We start from the raw sequence: 10,133 nt of genomic DNA, 5'->3' as shown, positions 1-10,133 counted from the left end.
AGTTATGGTATGTTTGGAGACTTCCAGTAAGAGGTGATGCCTGTCTTGATACCTTTATCATAAACTTAGGTAGCTGGATTACAAAATAAGTGTAGTTAATCCGATGGTAGCAGATCACATTGCGCTAGCTGTGGAGCTGCTAACGAAGAATATGAGAAATCGGCAGTTAAATACATGACAATAAAATGATGTTTCTCGGGAGAGTTGTACTAATGGAAAAACTAGAGGCCTTCAGAGCTGCACTATCTGATATTGACAGAGAACAGAAAATTGTAGAATCAGTGTTTTCCAAACACTGCAAACCAAATGTGATTAAATATTCCCAATGATACCTAAGAAAGGTAACGTGAAGAAAATACAAAAAAAAAGTAGTCAAAGAAAAGACATAGTACACACTTGAAATAGCCAAACTGAAAAGTGTTATCTTAATCTTGAGTGATCATTGCAAGACAGCCACAGATCTTCATTGTAATTGTTTGAAGGCCAAGAACCTGTACAGGAAAGAAGTGGAGAAATCCGAGGAGAAAGGCAATGACAGGTTCATGGGAGAAGCCTATAATCCATGCTAAGCACCCTGGAACCTTGTGAATGAAAACTGGAAAAACCTATCTCCTTCATAAATACCTGCAGTCCTGATAATTTTAATGATTACTTCATTAAAGTTGTTGCAAACACTAGCTGAAAGCCCAAATTTGGGTGTGGATCCTGTTGTTTGCTTTGAAACCATAATCCACTGCAAAATGGAAAATCTGCAGAAAGTGCAACCAAATGACATTGTAAAAATAGTGGAAGTCTAGAAACGTTTGGGGTGTGTAGACATTTATGAGATGTCCTGTACCATCCTGAAGAAAATTACCACTGAAATGGATCTTCCTTTAATCACTCCAATAAACAACTGCTTATCTACAGGAGTCTTCCCAGGCTTCTTGAAACTGGCAGTGTTAGCTAAACTGATTGAATCTGTTATAAAAAATGGGTTTTTGAATTACTCTAAGTAAAATAGTGTTTTCCATGATACACAACCTTGTTTTCAATCAATGGGAAGTCTAGTTTGGAATATCGGCAATATTACAAAAAAGATAGACTGCTACTCACCTTAAAGGTGATACATTGAGTTGCAGACAGGCACAACAGAAAGATACAATGGAAAGACTGTTGCACATTAAGCTTACTGCTAAAGCCTTCATCAGAAAAGAGAAACACACATCCATTCACACAAGTAAGCAAGCAAGCCTCACACACACGACTGCCATCTGTGACTGCTCATGCCAGAACGAAACTGAAAAATACAGAAGAGGAGCAACAATACATAGTGTGCTGGGAAGGGAGGAGGGATACCTGGTATGGGTTGGGGAAGAGGGAACAATGCTGGATGGCAGAGCATGCAGAGATTAGAGGTGGCAGAGATGGCTGCATGGTGCACTGTCCGGAGGCTGTGGGGAGGTATTTAAGGGAAAAAAGGGAGCAAAAAGAAGAGGAGCAGATGAGGGGAAAAGATCGGTGGCTGTGCATTAGCAGAGAGCAGTGCACATTGAGCGTGGGGACATGAGATGGGAGACGATAGGACAGAGAGGCAGAAACTGTTGGGGGAGGAAGTGAGGACAGTGGGTTACTGTAGCTTGAGGTCATGATAATTTCAGGAGGAGAGAATGTATTATAAGGATCACTTCCAACTGCACATTTCAGGAAAATTGGGTTGTGGAGGGGGGATACAGATGGCCCAGGTTGTGAAGCAGCCATTGAAATCAAGCATTTTATGTTCAGCTGCAAGTGGACAACTTAGCCACCTTTTGGTGTTGACCATTTATCTTCGTGGATAGCTGGTTGGTAATCACACCAACATAAAAACTGAGCAATGATTGCAGCAGAGCTGATACACAATATGGCTACTTTCACAGGTGGCCCAACCTCTGATGGGGTAGGATAAGCCTATGGCAGGACTGGAATAGGAATTGCTGGGTAGATGGATTGGGCAGGTCTTGCACCTGAGTCATCCATGGAGATATGACTCCTGTAGCAATGGGTCGGGACTGAGAGTGGCTTAGGAATGGACTTGCATGTTGTGAAGGTTGAGGGATCAATAAAACACCAATTTAGGAGGGGTGGGAAGGATCTTGGGTAGGATGTCCCTTATTTCAGGGCATGATAGGTGATTAATGCTCTGACAAAGGATGTGTTCAGTTGTTCCAGTCCAAAGGGGTGCTGGCTGATCAAGGGGGAATTTCTTTTTAGCTGGTTCTGAGTGGTGGTGGGTAGATTGATGGTGTGTGGTGCTACAGTATGGAAAATATATTTGTGGACCAGGTCTGGGGGTAATCCATGTCTATGAAGGCAGCTGTGAGACCTGCATCAAGCTGGAAAAGGAGTTTGTGTCACTGCAGATATGCGGTCCCTGGTTGGTCAGGATTTTTTGGTGTAGAGGCGATGGCAGATGGCAAAATGCAGGTACTGCTGGTGGTTGATGCATTTAATTTGGATAAAGGTGTGGATGGAGCCATCAGAGGGGAGAGGTCAGCGTCCAGGAAGGTGGCATACTGGGTTGAAGAGGACCCAGTGAAGCAGATAGGACAGAATGTGTTGATGTTTTGAAGGAATGTGGATAGGGTGTCTTGGCTAAGAGTTCAAATCATGTGAATATGGACAATGAACCTGAACCAGACTAGGGGTTTGGGGTTTTGAGAAACTAGGTAAGTTTCCTCTAGATGCCCCATAAACAGGTTGGCATAGGAGGGTGCTATACAGGTGCTCATAAGTGTGCCACAGATTTGTTTGTATTATGTTTCCTTCAAACAAGAGGCAGTTGCCCAAAATGCATCCTCGCACATCAAAGATACCAATCACTTCTTCATTGACTCTTTGCTATCTCCACTCCTTTACCACCTGGATCCCTACTCGTCACTGCTGATGTCGCTTCTCTCTACACCAACATCCTTCATGCCCATGGTGTTGCCCCTATTGAAGATTACCTCTCCTAGCACCTGTCAGACTCCAAACTCACTACCTCATTCCACATACATCTTCCTAACTTTATTCTAAAACACAACTAATTCTTGTTTTGAGTGAAGGTGGACAAACAAATCCATGGCATAGCCATCGGTACCCACAGTGCACCCTCCTATGCCAACCTGTTTATATGTCATATAGGAAAGCTTCCTAGCCTCACAAAACCCCAAATCCATGGTCTGGTTCAGGTCCATTGATAATCCCTTCATGATCTGATACCCAATCCTAATTCCTTCACAACCTTGACATCTTCTCTTCCATCCACTTCACCTGATGCTCCTCATTCCAGCATCACTCCTTGTATTTTTGTGCCTCCCTCATGTTAAAGAAAATATAAATTCCTTCAGCAAAAGGCATGAGATACACAACCACACCACCCCCACACAAAAAGAACATAAACAACCTATCAACTGTCCAAAACAAGAGACAGCTTTCTGACAATTGCCATGGAAGAGCAGGCCCTGCCACTGGAGAAGTTCAAGAAAAAAGTCTCAAAAAACTTAAATTTACATCCACTCTACTTTAGGGTTGCCATCTGTCCCAGCATATCAGGAACACCATAGTTATGGACATTCTTGTCATGACATCCCGACAAGACCCAATTTTTGTATGTCCATCCTTTTGACTAGAGGTCAGTGGGACTATAATCGTTTTAAGAAAATGAAACACTACAGCTGTTCTTATGATGTCATTTATTGTGTAGCTACCAGTTTCGTTGCTTTAATGCACTAACTTCAGCACTTAGTTGATGCTGAAGGTGTTATCACGATCCATATATATGATGCATCAGTGGCCAATGTAACTGGTTTATGTAGACTATCTGTAACTCTGAGGTCGTCTCACCAACCATCAACTGTCAACTCATTTTCTTACAATAGACTCAATTTTGTCCTGATTGTGCAAAACCAAGAAATAAATAATTTGAGGAACAGGCAATGGTTTTCTATATCGTATCATTTGATTACTTAGAGAAATTGGTAATTTCTTTTAATAAATGTCAAATCTTTGATTGGCTGACACTATCTGAAACACAGAATGTGTGATGATTGAAAGCACTGTAATAAACCTGACTGAAAATGACGTGAAAATTTCAAGCAACAATTGTTTTCAGGAATATATGTACCTGAAGAACTTTTTAGAAATAAGGCGTTGCTGAGAAGAATGGAAGTCTGAAAGAGAGGTGGATTTACTTACTTAAGGAAACCAAAAATCCTGAATGCAAATGCCAAATACTAAATTTATGCAAGTACTTGTTTTCTATTCCTACACACAGTAACACTGTCGAAAGAAAATTTCGCTAATGTCGGCACAGTGGACTGATGAAAGAAATCGACTGCTGTCAAGGACTGTGGAATCAATAGTACAGTGCCAGTTTAACTACAAGCTGACTAGTATGAAGTTTTATAAATACATAAAAGTGAAAAAAGACTTGCTGTAAAGGTGAAATAGTCCAGAAATTTGGTGTACCAACTACTTCTGCCTCAACAAGCTCCATGTAATTGTGTTCTAAATAAGAAGCAATTATATTAAATAATTTTTTTACTTCATTTCCACACATCCTTCTCAGTGTCCTGATGAGGTATCAGATAGATGTGACACAGCTAGCTGTACTCCATCCAGGTATTTTTTTACTCTGAGGAAAGTGAATGGATTTACCGAACAATCTTCAAACCTCCTAAATCTGGCAGAGAACTGAAATGTCAAAGACATATGAAATTTGTCTATATTAAAACGCTTAATCTGTTCAAATTTTTTGTAATTTTACATATTTTTGCATGTAATATATCAATTTTGTAATTTTTATACTAACCAGCTATGGCTGGTGAACGATGCTGACTTGTTAATAAATAATAATAATAAGTATTAAATTGTAACGTATTTACACGGCGCATAGAAGATAATGTGCGCAGACTCGCTGCACGTTAATACAGGTAGCGTAGGAAAAGTGGTGTCCCTGTGAACTACAAGCAGCACTGTTGCTTGAGATTCAGGTTGATGTGTAATAGGACAGTGTCGATTGTTTTTGGCTAGATTTACTTTGTGGATTTGTTTACGGTGTTTTGAGTGAATGTTGAAGAGCTGAAGACCACAAGGAGGTGTTAAGAGTACTTAGGTACTCGTTTTTACAGAAGAAAAAGAAAAAAAATGGCTACGTTTTTCGTTCCAGCGTGCAGATCTGGCTGCAGAGAAACTGAAGGTAAATATTTTTAGGACCTCAAAGAATGAAGTAGAATTTTTTAAATGGGTGAGAGCATTTCATCCGAAAGACGCAGATCTCTCTCAAATGTTTTGTGTGCGATTCATATTTCGGTGAGGAAAATCAAAAAGCAGACTTGTTTATCGTGGTAAACATGTTGAGATTCGAAGACAAAGTTGGTCTCTTAAACCAGGAGCGGATCTTAATTTATTTTCCAGTTCACACACACACACACACACACACACACACACACACACAAGAAAATCACCTGTAAAACACTCGCAGAAGAGAAGCTGCGGAAAGAAAACAGTAGACAAGACGCAGTTGCGATGTCTGAGTGTTTTTTCTGTCCAGGAAAACGTTGGGAACGCTACGTTACCGGATGGAGCCTAAGTTGAGAACAGCATTGAAGTGAAGTGCAAAAAAATGGAAATTGTGAAATCAAGTGATAAAATATGAACAGCGAATGCTGAAATAAACCACCTGCGAAAGTAACTCTCGGATTAAAAGCGTAAAGCCCGGTTTACACGACGAAATTGGGTTGCACCACTCGTTGCGTGTAGTTAGTTGAACGCAAATGTTTTCATATTTGACTGTAGACACGGCGAAACCAGTGTATACATTGTTCCGTCGTTTTGTGGGTCCCTGAGTCGTGTCTGAAATGAAAGTTTTGGCAGCTGCCCGTCGCACGAGATGTAATGGAGTTAAAGTTTGTTGCGTGGAATCGGTGCATAAGAACAAAATAATAAACGTGTTTCGATTCGTGACTCGATGAAGAAAAGACGTCAGCTCGGTTGCTCAGCATCCTTGCTGAAATAATTTATCTTAGAAGACCCCAGAAGCGCTGTTAATTATCTTAGATTGTCACCAGAATTGTTCACCTTTCTTCTAAATAGAGTTAATTATGCGATAAGGAATAAAGGTACTTTAATGGATGAAGCACTGTCGCAGGAACTGAAATATGTCATTACTGCGTGCATTACAATCGAGAACACTTCGCATGCTATGAGATACGGTTTTAGTTGGTGATGACGCCATTTCATTAACGCCTATAATTATTAACATTAACAGTAATAATTATTAACATTAGCGACAATAATTATTCGAAGCAGGCCGCATTAAGAAGAGAATGGTTTGCAAACTTATCTCCAAAGACAGATCTGTACAGTGGCAATATTTCAATATTCTAACATGTGTGAATGGAGAGCACTGCAGCGACGTTTTAAATAGATGAATAAAGAATGCAGCTTCTAGAATTTGTATAGCCTTCCCTCCTGTCAACAATACTGTTGGTCAACTTGAACTATGGGATGTTAGTGTTGTAGACGAGAGCATTGCTAGAATTACACCTGCTTGTATTTTTATTAATTCAGTTGTATATGTGCTCCTAACTCAATAAATTTTGCCCTGCAGTTCAGATATTGTCAAACATATGTTATGATCGCACATGACGGTCTCAGCGGCAGCAATATGTTGCTTATTTTTGTAATCAGCATCACTGAAATCCCACAAACACCTATGCAAAACATAGATATCCAAAATGCGAACATTATTCACCGTTCCCCACTTCTTATTTCAGTTTGTCTATACTCAACGAACACCCACAACCTCAAAACTCATGCAACTAGTACTCGCCAAAGTTGCCACACGCTGAAAGTGTTTAGTTTCACCAACGAGTTGCGCAAACGCGCGGCGCCCATGCGCAGTGGCCGGTAGCGCAGTTACCTGCAACCTAGTGTCGCCGTGTAAACTAGGCTTAAGACAGCTCAGTCAAATGTCCCCCATCACTGTAAAATCGGTAAGAAAAGGAACTCGTGGCTGACACTCATACATTTACATACGACACATCATCCGAAAGACGAAAACCGAATTTCGCAAACCGTGTTTCATTGTCGTGTTTACATGTTACGGTCTGAAGCGTATTTGCAAGCTCGGTTAAATATGGTGCTTGGAAAACAGCTATTACAGTTTCTTATTTAGTCTGCACAATCGCTGTTTCTCTTCAGTTACATGAGGTGTAAACAGCTTCAGTCTAATATATTTACTTATCCTTCACCGTCCATATTAGCCAAAATTTTTGAAAAACAAGACGAAACCTGACATCCCAACCACGTTTCAAAACTCGTTGCGTTTCATGGCAGCGAAAATCTGTTGCTGAATTGGAAAACTGGCAACCAGAAGCAGATTTCCAGAATCGATTTTGAAGTGTTTAGTAGACCAGCCAGAAGCAGTATTGGGAATTCGGTTTACGAAATCCAGTTTTGGGAGTCCCATGCGAACGGGCTGACTACGTCAAAGAAACGCCACCAGAAAACAAGCGAATGTGTTATGACAACGAGTTTCTTCTGGACAGCGTGCTCTTAAAAATTAAGTAACCCAAAGGAGATAGATATTTTCTAAGCACCGTTTGTTCACACAACCTTCCGAAACCCAACTCCCAAATTTAGTAAATAATCTCAGCTGCTCAAGTGGAACTAAAATACATGCTATGGAAGCCATTAGGAATTGTTTTGCAGGAAATACAAGATGAAAACAAAGAAGTGCTGCTTTTTGATGGAGTTAAGCTCCAAGAAAAGCGGTACATTACAATAACACTTCGCTGAAAATTGGCGGTTTCGTCAATTCACGGATATATGGTAATCAACCGAATGAAAAGATCTGCAATGTCTAGAAATTACTGGCATAAAAATAAAGTTACCTGCTCTATATCGAAGTACGCCCACGCGCAACTCTCTGCGCATGCAGAAAGTTGTTACAAATATGGTAAGTTCACACGACCACAGTTTCAATCTTCTGCTCGCCCGCCCTTTGTCGGTGTAAAAAATAAATTTCAGTGGCAAGCGGCTACATTCTCGTGAAGTAACCTCAGAGTTTATTGCATTTATTCGGAAATGGAGAAAATTCTATTACGGTCTGTGTTTGTAACTTGGGTTACAAAAAGAAAAGAAAACCAGAAACGGGGAGACAGTTCAAAATGATCTACATAGTGGCTGCTTCGGCAAATGCAGTAGCAGAACCTAAATTTACTTCACGAGTTGGCCGGCCGGTGTGGCGGAGTGGTTCTAGGCGCTACAGTCTGGAACCGCGCGACCGATACGGTTGCAGGTTCGAATCCTGCCTCGGGCATGGATGTGTGTGATGTCCTAACGTTAGTTAGGTTTAAGTAGTTCTAAGTTCTAGGGGACTGAAGACCTCAGAAGTTAAGTCCCATAGTGCTCAGAGCCATTTGACCCATTTGAACTTCACGAGTTGCAGCGCGGACCCAACCACTGACGTAGTCATATGAAGATGGATTTAGAAAGGTATACTCATCTTTTGACGCTCGTAGCAGGTAGTATTACACGTAAAAGCTTTTATGAGGAAAGCAATTTCTCCACGTGAGTGTATAACAGTAACTTTAATATTCCTGGCAGTAGGAGGTACGAGGGTCTAGAATTTGCTACTTCAGTTTCGATATTAATCATATCCAACACATGTGAGCCATTTAAGCTGTCCTGAAGGATTATTACTTGAAGACAAGTACAGTACTGTATCTCAGTACAGTTACAAATCATAATTTTACATTTATAGACGTGTTTGAGACTCAGCATATTCTTAGAAGTTATATACAATTGTCAGTGAACTATAGTTCAGTTTGTTTCTAAATCAGATTTTCCGTTTCCTGCCTGAAGTCCGCCAGCAACTTTTGCACCAGAATATAAAATTCCATTCTGAACTCTAGACAGGCATTCATAGTGTGGTATATTTGCGAAGTTTTACTTGTAGAATTGTGGTACTAAATTCTAAAGTTCACCTCTAAATCATTCTTATTATGAACCACTTATTATATTAGGAAGTAAAAGATGCATAACACTAATTATGTTCCTAAAGGCATATTAGACGACATTAGATTCAGTTTTCTTTCCATAGACCCAAAAATGACTTGATTTTCGTAGGTGTGAAATAAGTCAGAAAATATAACAAAAAACATAAAACATTTGAAAATAATACTCACTTCCCTGATTATTTGTGAGGAGATTGTCAAAATATGTGAATATATTACAGTAAACTGGAACTGCTAATATTTAGAGAATTAATAAACCGTCAGAATGTAACATACTTACGCACTTTTAATAAATTTATCATTCACGAAATTTCTAATCTTGACTTTGTGACCACATGTTGTCAAAACTGAGATCTAATAGACATTTTTAACAGTCCCTGTTAAGATATTCACCTATAGAGCAGGAGTTTCCTGTCAAAAACTCTTTCAAACTTTTTTTAAACTGTGCTTTAACTGAAATCAAGTTTTTAATGGTTGCTGGCAATTTATTGAAAATGTGTGTTCCTTAATATTGGACCCCATTTTGGACCAAGCTAAATGATTTTATGTCTTTATGTAGACTGCCCTTATTCCTAATATTGATACTACATATTGAGCTATTGGTTGGAACCAGAAATATATTACTTGCAACAAATTTCAGTAAGGAATAAATATACCGAGAATCAGTGACTAGAATACTCAGTTTCTTGAACAAGTTTCTACATGATATTCTTGACTTTATACCACAAATGAGTCTTATTGTGTCGCTTTTGCATTCTAAAACTTTTGCTTGGTTTGACTAGTTACCCCAGAATATAATCCTATTTGCCATAATATATTGGAAACAAGCACAGTATGCAAGTTTCTTGTATATATATCTCCTACATCTGACATTTGCACTGCAAATACAGACTTTTTTTTTAGCGATTCAGCAATTCTGTGGTACGCCCTTCCGAACTGAATTTACTATCGAGTTATAATCCCTGAAATTTAGCACTTGCAACCTCTTTGATCTGCTTGACTTCATATGTTATACACATACTGGAAGAAAATGTCTTACAGATTCTGAACTACCTATAGTGAGTGTTTTCAAAGTTTAATGACAGCAAATTAGCTTTAAACAGTTTATCA

Source organism: Schistocerca serialis, chromosome 2 (genome assembly GCF_023864345.2).
Source record: "Schistocerca serialis cubense isolate TAMUIC-IGC-003099 chromosome 2, iqSchSeri2.2, whole genome shotgun sequence".
Classification (NCBI taxonomy): domain Eukaryota; kingdom Metazoa; phylum Arthropoda; class Insecta; order Orthoptera; family Acrididae; genus Schistocerca; species Schistocerca serialis.
Note: the sequence above shows the minus strand (reverse complement) of the source record.